This window comes from Miniopterus schreibersii (assembly GCF_964146895.1).
Source record: "Miniopterus schreibersii genome assembly, chromosome: 10".
Taxonomy (NCBI): domain Eukaryota; kingdom Metazoa; phylum Chordata; class Mammalia; order Chiroptera; family Miniopteridae; genus Miniopterus; species Miniopterus schreibersii.
The window spans coordinates 57464886-57484422 of record NC_138110.1 but is presented as its reverse complement, the minus strand read 5'-3'; positions in this window follow the sequence as shown (position 1 = coordinate 57484422).

The window sequence follows — 19537 nt, the reverse complement described above, 5'->3', positions numbered from 1 at the left end:
GTGGTTGGGACCTCAGCATACAGTGTTTTGCGAGGGAACACGACTCGGTCCATGACAATAACCCTCCTAGTGGGTATGAAGTGATACCTCCTTGTGGCTTTGATTTGCATTTCCCCAGTGACTGAGGACATCGAGTGTCTTCCGTGCTTGTTGACCATTTGTATCTCTTCTTTGAAGAGATGTCTATTCAAGTTCTTTGCCCATTTTTGAATTGGGTGGTTGTGGAGTTATAGGAGTTCTGTATGTGTCCTGAATAATAGGCCCTTATCACATACATGGTTTGCAGATATTTTCTCTCACCCGTGGGTGTCTTTTTACTCTTGATAGTTTCCTTTGATGTCTATAAGTTTTAATTTGGGTGACTTCAAAATTAAGTTTTTAATTATTTAATTAAGTTTTCTTTTGTTGCCTGTGCTCTGGTCTCACGTCTAAGTAAACACTGCCAAATCCAAGGTCATGAAGGTTTACTCCTGTATATTCTTCTAGGATTTTATGCTTTTAGCTCTTGTGCTTAGGTGTTTGATCCACTGAGTTAACTTTTGTGTATGGTATGAGTGAGTTCATCTTTATTCTTGCACTTCCTCAACTTTATTCTTGAATTCTAGAGTTCAACTTTACCCCAGCACGATTTGTAGAAGAGATTGTTCTTTCCCTTTGAATGGTCTTGGCACCTTTGTCAAAATTTCGAACACTTTTAAAAGTGAATTTCAGAATTAGCTTAAGCACAGGCGTACCTTGGGGATGTTGTGGCTTTGGTTCTGGACCACCACAATAAAGCGAGTATGGCAATAAAGTGAGTCACAATTTTTTTGGTTTCTAGTACACGTAAAAGTTATATTTATACTATACTGTAGTCTGTTAAGTTTGTAATAGCATTATGTCTAAAAAAAACAATGTACATGCCTGATAAAAAAAAATACTCTATTGTTAAAAAAATGCTAAGCATCATCTGAGCCTGTTGGAAAAATGGTGTTAATAGACTTGCTTGACCCAGGGTTGCCACAAACCTTTAGTTTGTAAAAATCGCAATATCTGTGAAGCACAATACAGTGAAATGCAATAAACCAAGGTAAGCCTGTAATGGTTAATTTTTGATTATTCAGGTTAGCCTTGAAGATCATTTCCTAGCTCTACATTTAAAAAAAATTTTTTTATTGATTTCCCAAAGAGGAAGGGAAGGGAGAGAGAAATGGAAACATCAATGATGAGAGAGTCACTGATCGGCTGCCTCCTGCACACACTGGGTATTGAGCCTGAAACCTGGGCATGTGCCCTGACCGGGAATCGAACCGTGACTACCTGGCTCATAGGTCGACACTCAACCACTGAGCCACGTGGGCCAGGCCTAGCTCAACATTTTATAACAATCTTGACAGAGCCTGGCTTCCTGGTAGAATTATAAAACAAAAATATTCATGAACTAACTCCAAACATAATTTCCTTAAAGGTCTCTAACAATCTTTGACGAATCACCATCTATTAGTTAAATAACATTTTAAAGTATAAACCAATAACGAAAACAACTAATGTAGAGTTCTACCCACAAAGGATTAGGTGCTATGGGAATGGCCCTCCACCATAAACAACTAGAAAAGCAGACAAAATATTTAAGACAAATGTTTTCAGACACTGGACATCAGGAAGCACAGACCTGTGAGGCCCTGAGAAAAGGGAAACCAACAGGGAAGAGAGGATTACCCCATCTTTCTCGTTGAGGGTGCTTCCAATCTGCAGCCCAGAGATGGGGACCCAGAGGCCCACTGTATCGCTGCACTGAGGAGACAGAGATCAGAGTTCAGGAAGGCTGATGTGGCTAGAATCTGCAGGGAGAAATAACAGAAAAGAGGTAGCTGCTCAGAGACAAAGCTGAAAATCTTGATCCTTAAGTGAGTTCTGATCAGAACGTGTGTGTGGGATGAAACTCCATGAGTCCAGGGAAAGAACAAACAGAAAGCAGTAGGCCAGATAATTCCCTGAGCTCACATAGGTCTGGGAATAGTTGTAGTTCCTGCTAACTAGGGTGGAGAGGCTTGTAATACACAGAGCATTAGGTAGAATCCTCAAAAAGGTCATGCCTTTGTAGTGGGGCTAAATTAGTACTAGCGTAAAGGCTGCTCTCAGCCTGCCAATAAAAACTTAATAATTAGCCTCAATCTGATCTGCCAGTAACTTAACTTCTTCGCAGAATAAAGTCCAACATTGTTTGAAGAAACACAATAAAACCCAGGATTCAACAATGTAAAATTTACTATGTTTGGCGTTCAACAAATAGTCACCAGACATGCAAATAAAAGAATGGCCAGAGCTAGGAGAAAAATCAATAGGTCCTAAGTGACGCACTATAAAGTTAGCCAGCAGACATTAAACAGCTACTATTCACATAATAAATAGTCAAGGATATAAAGGAAATCATGAACACAATAAGGAAAGACATAGGCTATATATGTATTTAAAATCCAAATCAAATTTTTAGAGATGAAAATACAATATCTGAAATTAATAAACTGAATGGGATTAACAGCATATTGGACATTGCAGAAGAAAATATCAGTTAAATTAAAGAAATAAACAGAACAACCTGTAGGGATAATACCAAGTGTCAAAAATATAGAACAGGAGAGGAAAGGGAAAGAGATAGAAAATATATTTGAAGAAATAATGGTAATTTCCAAAATATGATGAAAACTATAAAGTCACAGATCCAAGAAGCTCAGCAAACCTCAGGAAGAATAAGTGAAAAAACACTACACATGCTAAGACACATCATAGCCAAACTGCTGACCCAGTGATAAAGAGTGAAAAGAAACATAAACAGGAATGAAGATCGGAAAGGCCACAGACGTCTCGTCAGAAACTCTGCAGGCCCAAAAGGATGGCCTGACATCTCTAAAGCATTGAGAGGTGGGGGAAACCCTGTCAACCTAGAATTTTGTATTTAGCAAAAAAGTTCTTTCAAAAATGAAGGCGACATAAACTTTTCCAAAGCAGCAAAAGCTGAAAGAACTTATCACCAGTGGACCCGAACAACAAGAAATGTTGAGAGTCCTGGCCGGCGTGGCTGTTGGTTGGACTGCCTCCCACACACCAGAAGGTGGTGGGTTCGATTCCCAGTCAGGATGCGTACCCAGGTTGCAAGTTCAAAACCTGGTCGGGGCGTGTGCGGGAGGCAACTGATGGATCTTTTTCTCCCACATCGGTGTTTCTCTCTCTCTCTTTTCCCTTCCTCTCTCTGAGATAATCCATTTTTTAAAAAAAGAAGAAATGTTAAAAAGGAAGTTGTTCAGACAGAAGAAAAATGATACCAGATGAAAATCTGGATCTACACAAAGGAATGAAGAGCACTAAAGACGATAACTATTTGGGGAGAGAAGTATATAATTTTATTTTATTATTTAAATTTCTTTAAAAAATAATTGAATATTTAAACAGAAATAACATATTTAGGGTTTATAACAGGAAAGCAAAATGTATGACAAGAATAACTAAGTCAGAAGAAGGAGAAATGGAAGTATATCATTATAAAGATATAGTATTTATGGAGTATTATGTCACTTAAAGGTAGAACGTGGTAAGTTAAAGATGTACATTTAAAAACTTAAAGTAGCCACTAGAATAACAAAGAGTTATAGCTTAATGGAACAGATTGACGAATCTCAGAGGGAAGGGTGGTGCAGTGGGAAGACAGTAACCGAGGAACTTACATGCATCTATTCATAACCCATGGACACCGAAAATAGTGTGGTGGAGGCCTGGGGGGCGCAAGAGTGGGGGGAGTGTCAATGGGCAGGAGAAAAAGGGGGACATGTGCAATACTTTCAACAATAAAGATAAATTTAAAAATAGCGTTGTAGCTATAAGTCAACAAAGGAGAGGCAGTAAAATCATAAAAATTACCCAATTGTTCCCAAAGAAGGCAGACAAAAAGGACAGATGAGACAAACAGGAAACAAATAGCAAGATACACTAAAACCTGATCCTATCAGCAATCGTATAAAATCTAAATAGTCCAAATATCTCAAAACGCAGAGATGGGCCCGGCCGGCATGGCTCAGTGGTTGAGCGTTGACCTAGGATCCAGGAGATGCTGATTCGATTCCTGGTCAGGGCACATGCCCGGGTTGCGGGCTCGATGCCCAGTTGGGGGCACACAGGAGGCAGCTGATCAATGACTCTCTCATCACTGATGTTTCTCTCTCTCCCTCCCTCTCCCTTCCTCTCTCTGAAATCAATAAAGACATATTTTTAAAAAAATAAAAGGCAGAGATGGTAAGATTTTTAAAGTGCGTGGTTTCAGGTGTCAAAGTCACCAAGAAAAACACAACTCATGTAGACACACCCCTCCGCTCTGGTGCTGCAGATGGAGGCCCCTGGTTCCTCCTGCTGGGAGCAGATACAGCAGCAGGGTTCTCCAGGTGCCGTAGGACGCACAAAAAAGTACACATGCAGCCTGTTAGTGGGGGAAAGATATTCCCCACCAAGGAGATTCACCAGCACAGGCAGTGAGGGCTCCTCATCCTCCTGTGAGGAAAGTTTCAGGTCCCGGGTGCGCTCTTATGCAACTGTGCGAAGGTCACCAGGCTGTGTATGACTGCCTTTCCCAACATGTTTACTGCCTGGCCTCTTGCAAGAAAGAGTTTGCCCGTATTTGGATTAATGTAATGTGCACTTCAGCCAAGAGACCATGATGACTTCTGGATCATTGGGCTATGAATGAATGGCGTCTCCATTTATTTTTCCTAACTTGCACTTTTATTTATTTTTATTCTTATTTTCTCTTTTGGCCTCAATCAGAAGGACTCTGCTCAACCCGCACCCCCACCCCCAAGCGGCGCCCAGGGGTGAGTCTACTGACGTGCACTTTTTTTTTTTTTTTTGCACTTTTAAAATGTCAGATGCCTAGGCTGGGTAGTTACCTCCCTGGCCCAGGGACCCACCGGGTAATTGTGTCCTGTCAGATATGCATGTGGACTCCAAGCCAGCCACTTCTCTGAAGAGGATCTTTGTGATATTGCTGCCCTAGAGGATTCTACTTCAGTTAAGTCAGATTAGTTCACTCAGCATGCTCTAGGCTAGAGCGAAGAGCCTGATTTTGGAACTCAGGTGAAGTCCCAACTCCATCACTGCGGAGAAGTCAGGATGGGGCAGACTAATCAGGAACACTTGGTATTTCCAGATCTCCCTGGAAGCCTTCAATCCCCATGTCTAACCCTGACAACTACATGGAGAGGCAGCACTGATTACGAGCACCAGCTGCAGACTCCAGTGACCTGAGTTTGATTCCCAACCTCCCCACTTAACTGGCACTTTGGCCAAGTGACTTCACCTCCCTTTGTACTCTGGGGATGAGAGTAATGGACTCTCTTTCAGAGGGTTATGGGAATTTAATGAATCAATATTGCTAAAGTAAGCTGAGCTAACTAAGTATTTGTTAAATAAATACAATCTGTTTGCTGAAACGGAACAATCTGTGCAAACTCTGGGCATGTGAGCCTAGGATGTGGCACAGCTGGGCTCAGCCTTTCTTCTCTGGAGGTCCTGGAGCAAGAACTACGTCCACTTATTTTATTTTATTATTATTATTTTTTTAGAACTATGTCCACTTAAAGTCACAACTGATGTGAAGGTGCTGAAAAGGGACACTGGCTAATTGCAGGAGGGTGGCCGGGCTTCAGCATCAAGGCCTCCCAGGATGGAATAGATGACCTGGAGTGGGTTAGTCTGCAGGCAAGGGGAGGGCAAGTTTGGTGGTGCTCATGGGCTATAGATGAAGACAGGCCTGATTCTTACTCTGAGGGCAGGAGCTGGAAGTTTAGTGGGGAGCTACTTCTGGCTCATTTTCAGGGAGATTTGTTGCCCCGCCGGGCTGGCCTACTCTTCTTGTCTTGGGTGCTATAGGGAGCTTGGTGATGCAGGTAGAGAGTAGGACGAGATAAAACATAGGAGGCCCCTCCCAGAGCTAATAGTCCCAGACTCTAGTAATTCTGCTGGCTTTGAGGTATGACTACTGATAAGTGTGGTGGGAACGAAGCCATTGCTATTTTAAAGCTCCAAAGTTTGACGCTCGCCAGGAACTCTATTAAGAGTATCTGCCCAGATTCCCCAGGCTGCCTCTTGATGAAGTGCTCAGCGGCCTCACATGGCTAGAGGACCCCCCCACACACTCCTCCCATAGATTATGAAACATGGGTGGTGGCGACAGCCCCTGGTGAGGTCAGAAAGGCAATCTGAGAGCTGCCATTGCTCAAGAACCCAAAGACAGACCTCCAACCCCTTTTTTTGATATCAGCGGTGGCCGTCTTTGAAACTTCAAAAGGGCCATCCAGACCTGGCCCCTAGTTTGCCCAGAATGCAATGGCATCTGGACTTCATTTCCGTGGCCTAGAAATCTGTGAAGTCATTCCCAAGAGTGGCCCTATTACCTGCCTCGGCCAAAACAAGCGTGAGAGACCTGGTTATGAGGCAATTAAAGTTTATAGGCTCTGGAATTACATTCTGGCATGACCTGTTATATCAAGCTCTCCCTTCCCACCACCATCTTCTTGACCAGCCATGGAACAGACTGGTAGTGAACTCCCCATTCCTGGAGGCATGAAACAGAACCAATGGGACCACTTATCCAGGGAACAGGTTACAGAGGTGATTCTCAAATCCGGTAGAATAGATGCCACAAACTCAAGTGCCTTCGTGGCCTGAGAAGGCGATGGAAAGGTGGGAGTTTGGGCAGCTGTGGACAGGTGCGTGTGTGACAACCACTCCGCAGTTCAGCCAAGTGTTGGCATGACAGGAGGCAGAATGAGTGTTGCCAGGTGGTCTGATTTTTCTCTGAGAAGATGGAAATCTGGATTTGTAAAAACCTCTCCGATTTTTAAATGCTGGCAAAAATTTGAATGCGAGCGGGGAATTTTTTAAATACCACTTTGTTTTTGCAATACCGGTTTGTTTGCAGTCTTGGTGTGTTTGCTTGTTGTTTGCTTGTTTTGAAATGCTAGTTTGCCGCTTTTGCACGTCGAGAGTAACTCTCTGCAGAGGCTCTGAGACAGGAGTCTGCAAAGCTGACCGTAGTCTGAGGAGGGAGCCCTGATGCTAAGAAGGATCTGTTAGCCTCGGATCAGAGCCTGCAGGTGCCTTAAATCAATCCCATCCACTTCTTGCAACCGGCTGCAGAGGCAGGAGCACTGGCCTGAGAGGGGGAGGCCTGGATCGCGGTCTCTGCCCTGTCACTGATTCCCTGTGCGACCTTCTCAGGAAAGTCACTGGCCTTCTCTGGCCTCAGTTTCTTCTGCCACTGGCCCAGGTCACCTCAGTCCCTGCCTGCTCAAAGGGTCTAGGGCTCCATGTGGGAGGAGCCCAAAATGGAGACTTTTCAAAGGCAGGGCTGGTTCTTGATTTGGGGTGAAATGGCTGTTTTCAGGGCCCGTCATGCATTTTTAAGTAGTTCCAAAGCTAAGAGAAGAATTTACCAGAAAGGAGGTTTCTGAGTCTGCGCCAAGGTATCAGGGCTGATGGCGGTGATCCGCTAGCATTTGCCAGGTGCCAGTGGGGAGCTTTAGGCGGTGATAGAAGGCAAATGGGGCTCATGACAGATGGACAGTGGCAGGTGAGGGGTCACCAGAGGCCTGGCCTCTCCTTGCTGTTCTCACTCGCTCTGTAGCCCGGGAAGCCCTTCCCTGTCTCGGCCTCAGTTTCCTCTTCCCAAAACAAGGAGGTTGGCTGACTGGTTTCTGAGTCTCCTGTAAGCCCTGGAGATCTGTGATTCTAACAAATTTATGTTTTTCAAGTTGTAGTTTTATCATCTGCACAAGAATTTTAATTTTTAAAAAATTCAACAGATGTTACTTACGTACCCACTGGTGATGGGCACTATGGGCGCAGCTGGCAAAACCAGATACAGTCCCTGCCCTTACAGTCTTGGGGGGTAGGGAGTGGGTGTAGACAGTGACCAACCAGATAAAGGAACAGTGTGCCTCACCAAGAGCTATGACGAGTTTTCAACAGGAGACTGGAACTGAGTCAGGGCTAGATGGGGGCAGCTCATTCAAGGAAGCAACCCTTGAGCCAAGATCCAAAGGGTGATAGGGGTCACCTAGGAGAAGGAGACAAGAAAAGCATTCCTGGAAGAGGAACAGCATGTGCAAAGTCTGTACCAGGAGGGCACAAAGCACGTTCAATGCACTGAAAGGAGACAGTGTTGTTGCGGGGTGAGGCTGTCAAGGCTCGGGGTGAGCCAGACCTCGCAGCATCTTTTTGCCTAAAGAGAACTTGGGTCCTCATGCTGAGAGTGTGGGGAGCCTCAGAAGGGTTTTCAGCAAGGAAAGGCAGGGTCCGATCTGAAAAGACTCCTCTGACTACTATTAGGAAGACTCAGGTGATAGTAGAAGGGATGGGTGGTGATTGAGGGGAGCAGAATAGATACCGAGGTGACAAGGGAGGAAGTGGTGACATGGTGACCACATCCGGGTGCAATATAATGAGGGCCTGGCCAGAACTGAGACAATCAAGAGAGAGCAAGTGGTCAGACTTGAAAGCTATTTAGGTTCCTGAATTAACAGGACTTGGGAGCAGATGAAATGAGGAGTCAATTCCTGGCTCTCTGGGCAGGTGCACCTGAAAGTGAGCTGGCCTCAGATCTGTGTGTGTGTCGCAGGAGCAGCCCCCCGATGTAGGCAGCCTCTGAGATGGCCCCCAATGACCCCCTATTCCTGTGTTTCACACCCTGTGTAATTCCCTCCTGAGTGTGGACTTAGTGACTTGCAGTGAGCGAACAAAGTACGTCAGCAGTGGGGATGAGGGGTTGGGTTATAAAAGGACTGCGCCTTCCATCTTGGGTGGGCCTCTTGCTCTCTCTTCACTGCTCGCGCTGGGGGAGGCCAGCTGCCTTGACAAGAGGTGGCCTTGTGGCGAGGCCCAGGTGAGTGAGTCTTGAGAGATGACTGCCACCAAGATTGGCACCTCGACTGAAACCTCGTGAAAAACCTTGAGTCAGAACCACCAGGGAAGCGCGTTTCAGATTCCTGCCCCACAGAAACTGAGAGCTACTATTTGCTGTTTCCAGTTGCTAATTTGGTAGTAATTTGTTAGGTGGCAGTAGATAATCAATACAGCCCTCCCTCACGTAAGCTGTGCTCTCAGCTCCCCTGGGCCCGGGAAGGGAAGGGTTAACCCCAGAGCCCAGGTCTGGGGCGGGAGGAGGGGGTCAGCAGCAAGGTTAATGCCTCCAGCTTGAGGGCAGTCCATTACGGAGTTATCTGCTGGCTCAGCCTACATTTGGGTCTGCTGCCAGCTGTCGGCCGTCCTGTGGTGCCTGTCAGAGCAGGGCCCAGAGCAGGGGCATTCTGGAAACTGACAGATTTATTAGCAGCCTCACGCTCTGCATCTGCCCTCAATGTGCCAGCTGCAATAGAGCCAGTGAGGCGACGGCAGTGTCCGTGTCCGTGTCCGTGTCCGTGTCCCAGGCAGGGTCAGGCCTGCCTCACCTCCTGGGCTGCAACATCTTCCCGAGCTCGTGGCTCCAGCTCTGCTGTGTTGAGAATCCCGACCCCAGAGGCTGCCCATAACCGCAGCCAACGTGTATGGAGCAGCCCCTGTGTGATGAGCCCTTACAATCACCATCTCATTCGACCCTTAATAACCCTGAGAAAGTGGGAATGCCTGTTAGCCCCATTCCGCAAGTGAGCAAACTGAGGTCTGAGATCCCGTAGCTGGAAAGTTCAGGGCTGTCTGACTCCAAAGACAGCAGCTCTACTGCTCCATGTTGGGCCCTTAGAGGACCATGTACAATCCATTTGAGAACAGCCATAAAAACATACCCAGACCGACCCAGCTAGCATGGTGCTTCAGAACGTGTGGTCTGACTGAGAATGTCCCAGTCACAGGTCCCCACTTACTATGTGACCCGAGGAGCTGGTGATAGAGCCTACCTCATGGGGCTGCATGGGGGATTTGGAGAAGTCAAAAGCATGAAGCCCGTAGCACAATGCTGGGCACCTAGAAAATGCTCAATGTGGCACTGTTTGCAAGGAAGGATTTGCCTTTGTAGACGGGGTCTGTGGCGTTGAAGAAAAACAGGACCCAGCAATAGGGAGCCTTCGAACAGAGTGATCTTTATTCTCTGTGCTTGTGGAGAAGCCCCAGCCCAACACCCACCACACTCGGGGGCTGTGCGCTCCACCAGAGAACTGGAACGAGGAAGATGAGCCTGGTGGGGCAGGGCCGGGAAAGAGCATGAGAAATGTCAGGGGTGGGTTTTCTCTGAAAGCAGAGCCTAGGAGAGGGGAGTTAACTCTTGTAAGATTAGGGATTGTTACAAATATTTCCTGGGGTTATAAATCCTGACTCATTTTACCAGTTTACCAAAGAGATTAAGTTGATTTAGAGAGGAGCCAAAAGAGGGGAGAAAGGCCACCCGGGGCTGAGTGTAAGAAGAGCTGAGGTCCAGCCGGGGAGGGCCTAGCCTCTCACTCTGAGCCCAAGTTCTTTCTCCAGCATCCCTGGACGCAGCCCATCCTGTCCCTGCTTGAACCCTTCCAGTAACGGGGAGCTCACTCACACATGGAAGAGCCTATATCAACAGGTTCGTCTTGGAATGTTTAAAACAGCTTCTTGCCCCAAGTGCAAAACTAGCCCTCAGCAGCTTCATCCAATAACTCAGTAGGTTGTTGTATAGAAACATATTTTTAATATATTTATTTTGTATCTAATAAAAAATGCTAAACATTCTTGTTAATTTAAATAACACAGTGGTCAATTATTTTGAGGTTTCCATATACATAATTATATCACCTCTGTCGACATAAGGAATTTGTAGAGGATTTTTATGAGTTTATTTAAGCCAAAACTGTTAGCATGCCGGGAAGCAAGATGTCAAATGCTCCGGAGAATGACAGTTTTACAGCTTTTCACGAATTTGGAAAAGGAGGGAATGTAAGGAAGATTACAGAAGGTGGGAGAAAGCCAGGCAGGGATTGGATTATGGGATCGCTAACAAGATTATGTGCTGCCTTGAGGGTGGTTGCTTCCCAGAGGTCTGAAAAAAGGGAATTACTCTGGCATCTTAAATGTGTGTTAACCTTGATGCACAAGAACAGGGCTTGCTTGAGGCAAAGATAAACCTTTTACTAAAGAAGTTATGGGTCTGGGCCCTGGCCTGGTAGCTCAGTTGGTTAGTGTCTCCAGGTGTGCCAAGGTTCTGGGTTTGATACCAGGTCAGGGTACATACAAGAAGCAACCAATGAATGTATAAATAAATGGAACAACAAATTGATGTTTCTCTTTCTCTAAATATCAATCAGTCAATCAATCAAGAAGTTATGCCCAGCCGGGCGTGGCTCAGCGGTTGAGCGTTGACCTAGCATCCAGGCGATCGGGGTTTGATTCCCGGTCAGGGCACATTCCCCGGGTTGCGGGCTCGATCAATGACTCTGTCATCATTGATGTTTCTATCTCTCTCTCTCCCTCTCCTTCCCTCTATCTGAAATCAATAAAGGTATATTTAAATAAATAAAAAAAAGAAGCTATGGGCCCTGGGGAGTGACTACTCACCATGACCTGCCAAGTTAAGAATTTATGATCAGATCACCCAGTGAGGTTACTTTTTGTAGAACCCCTTTTTTTGTCCACACCTTTGAAAGATGACTGTTTTATTTCTTCTCCAAATCTTACCTCTTCTATTTTTTTTTCTTGACTTACAGCACTTGTAAGATCTCCAGTAAAATGTTGAAAAAGTGGGTGCCATGGGCATCCTTGACTTGTCTCTGATCTCAAAGGGAGAAATTGGCAATATTTTACCATTAACTCTTTGCTACAGACATAATCTTTATCAACTTACAGATATTGCCTTCTGTTCATAACTTCCCACAATGTTTTTAAAGTTTTAAAATCGTGAATAAATATCAATATTTTATCAAGTGGTCTTTTGCATGTTGTTTTTGCCCTTTAATCAGGTTATGTGCTGAATTACATGAATGGGGCCTCAGCCATCTTGAGAAAGAAGAACAAAGTTGGAGGGATCACAATACCAGATATCAAACTATACTATAAAGCCACTGTAATCAAAACAGCCCAGCACTGGCAGAACAACAGGCATACAGATCACTGGAATAACAGAGAGCCCAGAAATCAACCCAGATGGGACTACATCAAACTAAAAAGCTTCTGCAAGCAAAAAACAAAACACCACACTAACAAAATGAAAAGGGAAGCCACTGTATGGGAGAATATATTTGCCAATGATACATTTGATCAGGGGTTAATTTCCAAAATACAAAAGAACTTTTACAACTCAACACCAGGAAAACAAACAATTCCATTTAAAAAATGAGCAAAAGACCTGAATAGACACTTCTCCAAAGAGACATACAGATGGCCAAGAGACATGAAAAAATGCTCAACATCACTACTCATTAAAGAGATGCAAATTAAAACCACAATGAGTGTTTATTTTTATCAATTTTCAGCTCCTCTGACAGGCATTTAAGACTAGAAATCTCCTTCCATGTATTGATTTACCTAAACCTATAAATTTTTATATGAATTTTCTTTGTTATGAATTGATTCAAAATATTTTCTGGCTTCCTTTATGAGTTCTTCTTGAATCCATGGGTTATTTAGAAGTGTAGTTTTAAATTCCTTAGCATATGGAAAATTTCTAATTATCTCATTATTGATTTATACTTTAGTATATAAGGAATAGCTGTTTAGATAACATGCTCTATGTGATTTGGAATCTTTAAAACTTCATAAGACTGGCTTTCTAGCCAGGTTACAGTCAACTTTTGTAAATTATCTTATGTGCTTGGAAATAAGGTGTTGGATGCAGGGTGATCTATGTATGTCCATTAGGTCAAACTTGTTCATTGTTTTGATGAAATCCAGTGAGTGGAGACTGCAAACGCTCACTCCTACCTAGTTCTTCTCTCTTTTCTGGAGACATAAGCAAACTATTCTCAGTACCCTTGGAGATAGGGGAGACCATGTGACCAGTTCTAGCTTAAGAGATGTGAATGGGCCCTGGCCAAATAGCTCAGTTGGTGAGAGGGTCATCCTGATATGCCAAGGTCGTGGGTTCAATTTTGAGTCAGGGCACATGCAAGAATCAACCAAAGTATGCATAAATAAGTGGAACCACAAGTCGATGTTTTTCTCTCTCTCCCTCTCCTTTCCTCTCTCTCTAAAATCTATAAAAAATAGAGAGAGAGAAAGGTAGATGGAAGCAAGATGTGTAACTTCTGGGCCAAGACATTTAAAGTCCGTGCCACCTTCACACTTTCCCTTCTTGAGAAGCATTTGTGGAAACCACAGGATGAATTGGCAGAAACATGTGGTTGGAGAGCCTGGATCCCTGGGTCACTGCATGGAGAACAGCCCTGGCAATTGCCTGATTCCATTGGACTCTGTGTGAGAAATAAAACTGTGCTGTATTAAGTCACCAAGACTTTGGATCTTTTTGTCGTTGTAGTATCTCTATCTGGTAAATACGTCTTCTATATCCATACTGACTTTTTATCTTCATGTTCTGTCAAAAACTGAGAGTTGTATTGAACCTTCCATGATGATTTGGATTTGTGCATCTCTCCTTAGAGCTCTATCAATTTTTGTTTTGCACATTTTGAACCTATGTAATTAGGTTACAGAAAATTAAAATAGTTATATGTTCTGGTGAATTAAAACATTTAATACAGTGCCCTTCATATCTCTAGCAATACTTCTAATGGTGTCCTTTGAAACACAAAAGTTTTAAATGTTTATAATGTCCAATTTATCAGTCTTCTCTTTTATCACTTGGGCTTTGGGTGTTGTATCAATTGTTCTATTTTTTAACCTGAGTCCCATGGTGGGTTCAGTTTGTGGAAACTCACGAGGCCGTTATAACCTGTGCACTTTTCTGCATATGTATGAAAGACTTCAATACAGAGTTTCTTTAAGGGGGTAATAATAACTGCAGCTTCTTCTACTGGGTCATTGTGAGGACTCAGTGGGTGGTCAGATGAGTGCACAGTGCTTAACACAGTGTCTGGCACCACTTAGTGCTAATACAATGGCAGCTGCTATTGTTATTATTGTTAAAATCTAGCTCTGCCTCTTATTGGCTTGGTCGTCTTGGCCCCAAGTCACTTCACTTCATCAGGTCTTGCTCACCTCATCTGTACAATGGGTTAGCACCACCCACTTCACTAGAGCCACCAGACCCTCAGTGACACAAGATACAACATCGTCAAGCTTGAGGTCGGCTCCGGGGAGGCCCTCACAAAAGCTTGGGTCAACAAAACAGGAAAGAAGAGAAAGAAAAACCAGAGTCATGACTGAGAGAGACAAAATGTCAGTGTTGTGAAGGCCAGGTGGCTGCCAAGATCTGGCTGTGAGCTCCGTAGAGCTTCCGTGAGCAGGCTGGCCAGCCCTGAGAAGGAATGAAGGGGGAGTTGCGAAGAGAGAGTTACTTCTAGGTGGAGCCCAGCCTGGTGGTGCCAGGGCGCCCGGCTCATTGTGTAATAATCAGAAACCATACCTACCTCCCTCTACCCACTAGTCCCCGGCACTGGTTGCCCCTATTTTATTCCAGTTCCCCATCTTTGCCCAAACAACCCTCTTCACCCACCTCTACTTCCTCTATGCCATTCTTGCCCTTGAGATCCCAACAAGGAAAACTTCTCTGCCCTTCCCCCTCCCTGGGCCACTCCATAGCCACTCCCAAGTCCCCACTTTCACCCTCGCACAGTCACCCCTTCCTTGGGGCCGCTTCCTAAAGCATCAGGAGATCGTATCACCTTTCTCTCGTATCCTCCAGCAGAATAGAATCCAAATCCTCTGATCCCGTGAGCAGGTCAGAGAGCGTGTGAGATCTTGCTCCTCTGTGTATGTCATCAGTTTGGCTCTTATGAAAATCTTCAAAAAAGGGGGGGGGTCAATGTTTCCAGGGGCTTGAAGCTTATACCATTGGGGAGATGTTTTATAAAATATAACATGCATATAGAAAAGGCACACATGCCTGGCCGTGCATCGCTCAGCGGTTGAGTGTCAACCTAGGATCCAGGCGATCGGGGTTCGATTCCCGGTCAGGGCACATGCCCGGGTTGTGGGCTAGCTGATCAATGACTCTCTCATCATTGATGTTTCTCTCTCTCTCTCCCTCTCCTTTCCTCTCTCTGAAATCAATAAAGATATATTTAAAAAAAAAAAAAAGAAAGAAAAGGCACACATCATAAGTGTGCACCTCTATGAATCCCCCCGAACTGAGCAGGCCCGTGTAAATCAGCACCCAGCTGAAGAATCAGACCATTACCAGCCCCCTCCCAGACACTCCCCTGGCTCCCCTTCCAGTTGCTACCCTACCCCTAAAGGTCACTACCACCATCTGACCTCTAACATCATAGACGAGTTTTGCCTGGCGTTGAACTTCACACTGAACCATGCGGTGTGTACCTGTGCCTGGCATCTTTGCTGGATGTGTTGTGAGATTCAAGTGACCGTTGCACACAGCCGTAATCTGTCCCTTCTCCTTCTTACACTATTAGTTTGAACGACTATAGCGCGATGTGCATATCCGTCCTGGCGTTGAACTTTCAGGCTGTGTTCAGCTTCGGGCCACTCTCGCACGTGTCTTCCGAGGGCACGCTGACTCGGCGCTTCTGTTGGGTAACCGTCCACGAGGGGAGCTGCTGCCCGTGGGAAGATACCGTGGAGGTTTCCCACGGTGGTCCTGCAATGTCTGCCCCTCTGCCAGCCGCGCGGGAAGGTTTACCAGCTCCCTCTGTTCACTGGCACATCGTGTGGAGGCGGGCAGGGCAGGGGGCTTATTCATCCTGGTGAGGAGGCCGTGTTCAGACACCGTGGTTTCCATTTGGGGGGCACCCTCTTTAAGGAAAAGCACATAAAATGGTGAATATAAAATTGGGCACAAAAGTGAATATTTATTAAGAATATGAAAAGAAATCACAGCAATTGCTGGAGATTTTCAAGCCTCGGATTCCTTTCTTCTGAGCTTTCCCAGAAATGCTTACATGAAAATGCTTCCCGATAACAACCTGGCTCCCGTCCTGCCTGCAACACGCAGCAGCTGCCTCGGCTGCCCCCGCTGTGGCCGGGCGGCGCGGCGAGGGTCCCGGGGCCTCGCCTCGCCGCCTCCTGGGGAATGGCCTCTGCCTGGCCCTCACCACCTCTGCGCCCGCCCGCCCTCACTATCTCCTGGCCCGATTCCTCTTACTTAAGGGATCAGCTTCCACATTAGCTTCTCAAAGAGGCCTTCTCTGACTTCCTTGTCAAAGACCCTCTAATTTCATAAATCCATGTCACTTGACAGGTGACAACAGAGCAGGAGGTGAGCAAATGCTGTGGACCCAACCTGCCTCGTTGGTGTCCTGGCTCCAGTATTTTCTAGCTGTGTGACTCTGGATATGTCATGTAACCTCTCTGGGCCTCAGTTTCCTGACCTGTGGAGTGGAGAAGGCAATGCTAGGTCCTGCCTCACAGTGTGCTGTGAGGGCTCAGCAAGTTAATGCAGGTGACGCCTCAAGGGGATGCCTGGCACCCTGGCTCACGATTGTAGTGTCGGCCCCATTTTCTCTCCTGGCACACCTCACCTCACACCGGCGATCTGCTTCAATGCTCATCACCCCCCAAAAGAAACCCCATACCCTTTAACCACTACCCCCTTCCAATCCCTCAATCCCTCCAGCCCCAGGCCACCATCAAGTTACTTTCTGTCTCCATATATTTGTCTATTCTGGACATTTCATATAAATGAAATTATACAATATGTGGTCTTTTGTGACTGGCATCTTTCACAGAGTATGTTTTCAGGGTTAGTCCATGTTGTGGCATGCACTAGTACTTCACTCATTTTTATTGCTGAATAATACTTCATTTTATGGATATACTACATTTTATTTATATTCATCAGTTGGTGGACTTCTTCGTTGTTTCCACCTTTTGGCTCCTATGAATGATGCTGTTATGAACATTCATGTGCAACTTTCTACATGGTCACATGGTGTCATTTCTGTTGGGTGTACAAGGATCGGAATTGCTGGGTCATGTGATAACTGTATTTACGAGCCCAGCCTTCTAGCTCTGGCTTTCTCAGACCCTGGGGTGCTGATGGGGGTGGAGGGGTAGGGGGTGCTGACAGGGGTGGGGGTGGGCGGAAACTTGCCATTTCCATTGCCCAGGGTCTTCGGACTGCCGTCAACTTTCTGGGTGACGTCTAGTGAGCTGTCTTATATCTCTGAGCCTTAGTTTCCCCTTTGGGAAATAGGATGATCATCTCTCTGGCCTGTTCTGAGGAGTGGCTGAGATGATAAAAACCCAGCTTCGTGTCCATTCATCCAACACATTCTGGCTGACTGATGTGCCTCGCGCTCTTCACTGCAAATGAGCCTCACAAGCCCTGCCCTTACCGCCTGGTGATTACCGGTGTGACATCTTGTCCCAGCCTCACAGTATCCCTGGAGGAGTCCCCTGCTGGCATCCCATCTCCCAGAAAAGAAACGGAGAGAACTCCAGAGCTCAGTCCCTCGCCTCCATCCCCCTTTGGACTTAATTTTAGAGCCTTCGAGAACTGAATTTTTTGAAATTTTATTGAAGCAGACCATACATACAAAAATAGGACCATTATATAACCATATAGTTGGCACATTCTCACGGGCTGAATGTGTCTGTTTAACCAGCATCCAGATGAAGAAAATCAGAGCCATTCCAGCCCAGGCTCCCGCCACCAGGGAAAACGGCCCGACTTCCGAGGCCCATGAGCTCCGCCTGCCCGTGAGCGCGCGCGTGCAGCTGTGTTGGTAACAGCCTTCTGCGTCTGCTTCCTTTGGTCCCCTTCGGTCTGCGAGGGTCGCTGGGCTGTGTCATTATGGATCCTGTGTTCTCGAGGCTGATGCACCATCGTTTTCATCACTCTCCTTTGGACTCTGGCTCTTGAAAAGGTGCAGGGCTTGCCAGCTTCCCGGGTGTGTGTTCCTGTGTCTCTGCCCAGGCCCGAGGGCAGGCGAGCGGGCGGCCGGGAGAGTGAGCTGACCCAGGCCTGGCCTCCCCCCAGGCGCGCGTGCTTCCCGGGCGCTCCCGCCTGGCCCTCCACCCGCAGCTCCTCCCTCTTAGATTCTATCAACGGTCTGTTATTCTGGGCTTGGCTTGAGACCAGGGGGTGAGCTGGCAGGCATCCTAGGCAAACAAGAGCAGCTGGAGAGGACAGGAACTCTAGGGGTGGGAAGGTGGCCCCAGTCAGACCTGCCCACACCATGATGGCCAGCAGGGCTTGCGTGGGGGCCTCTGCCCCGATCATTCTGGAACAATTTGGGAGGGGAGGATTCAGGTAGAAATCGGGCCTCCTCTGGGCTAGGCTGTGCTCTGGGGAGGGCAGGCTGCCTGGGTTCAAGTCCCAGCTCTGCAATGAAATCTATAAAATGGGGGGACAACAGAGACTGTTGTTTGAGGAGTAAATAACTCAGTGCACATGAAGGCTCCTGACCTCGAGTGAAGTTGGCTCTCAGGGTTGCAGTGTGCCAGGAGCAGCCAGTGTTTTCTGGGCACCATTCTAGTGGTCCTGCACATTGGTCATGAAAGGAAACTTCATATCATCCTCACTCAGCAGATGAGGAAGTGGAGGCACAGAGAGGTTGCGAATCCATGGCAGGGCCAGGCTTCGATCCTGCGTCTGTGAGGCTCTGCCCTTGGGGAGCTCCGGATTTAGGGCACACACAAACAGCTGTTCCCAGCTCAGGCTGCTGAGTGTGGTAAAGGGCTTCCTCCAATGTGCTGAGGGGAAGCAGAGACTGAAGCAGATGGCTGCAGTCCGGGAAGGCTTCACCGAGGAGCAGGGTTTTGAAGGCTGAGTAAGAGTTCCTGAGGTGTTCTTAGCAGAGGAAGCAGCACTAAGTATCAGATACTCAACTCCATCGCCTTCCCCACCCCCAATGCCTAGCCATCTCTGTTTTCAGGGGCTGGAGCCTGAAAATAATATTTTCCAGAGCCCCTTGCCAACTAGGTTCTTATTAGGGTCTGCCAGTGGGGAGAAGGCAGGAGGATGAGAGCTGCCAGCCTGCCCATGGCTCCTGCCACAGCCGACTTCAGCAGGCTTGGTAGATCCCAGCAGCTCTGTGGGTTCCAGGGCTGCAGTGACCACACTTCCAGCAGCCAGGTGGTGCGGACAGGCTCCTGGGCTCCTGACTGTCTAGGTGGCAGCTCCTTCCTGATATCTGCTTAGCACGCCTCCCTCTGTTCTTCCTGCCTTTCAGATGCCTTTGCAATCAGTTTCCCTTATGAACTCACTCTCTACCTGAAATAGCCAGTGGTTTCTGTTTTCCAGTGGGTTACTAATTGATAAAATGTTCAGACAGTCCAGGCCAGAAGCAGGGTGTAGTGTTCAAGGAACAGAAGGATTCAGCACCCAGATAATGTAATGTGTTTATTTTGATTTATTTTTTAGGTGCATGTCATGTCTTTCAACATGAGTTCCCTGAGGACCAGAGACTGTCTTCTATCATCTATTCAATCAACAAACAGTCAGTGCTTCTTTGGTGGGGAATGAGGTGCATGACCAAGTTCC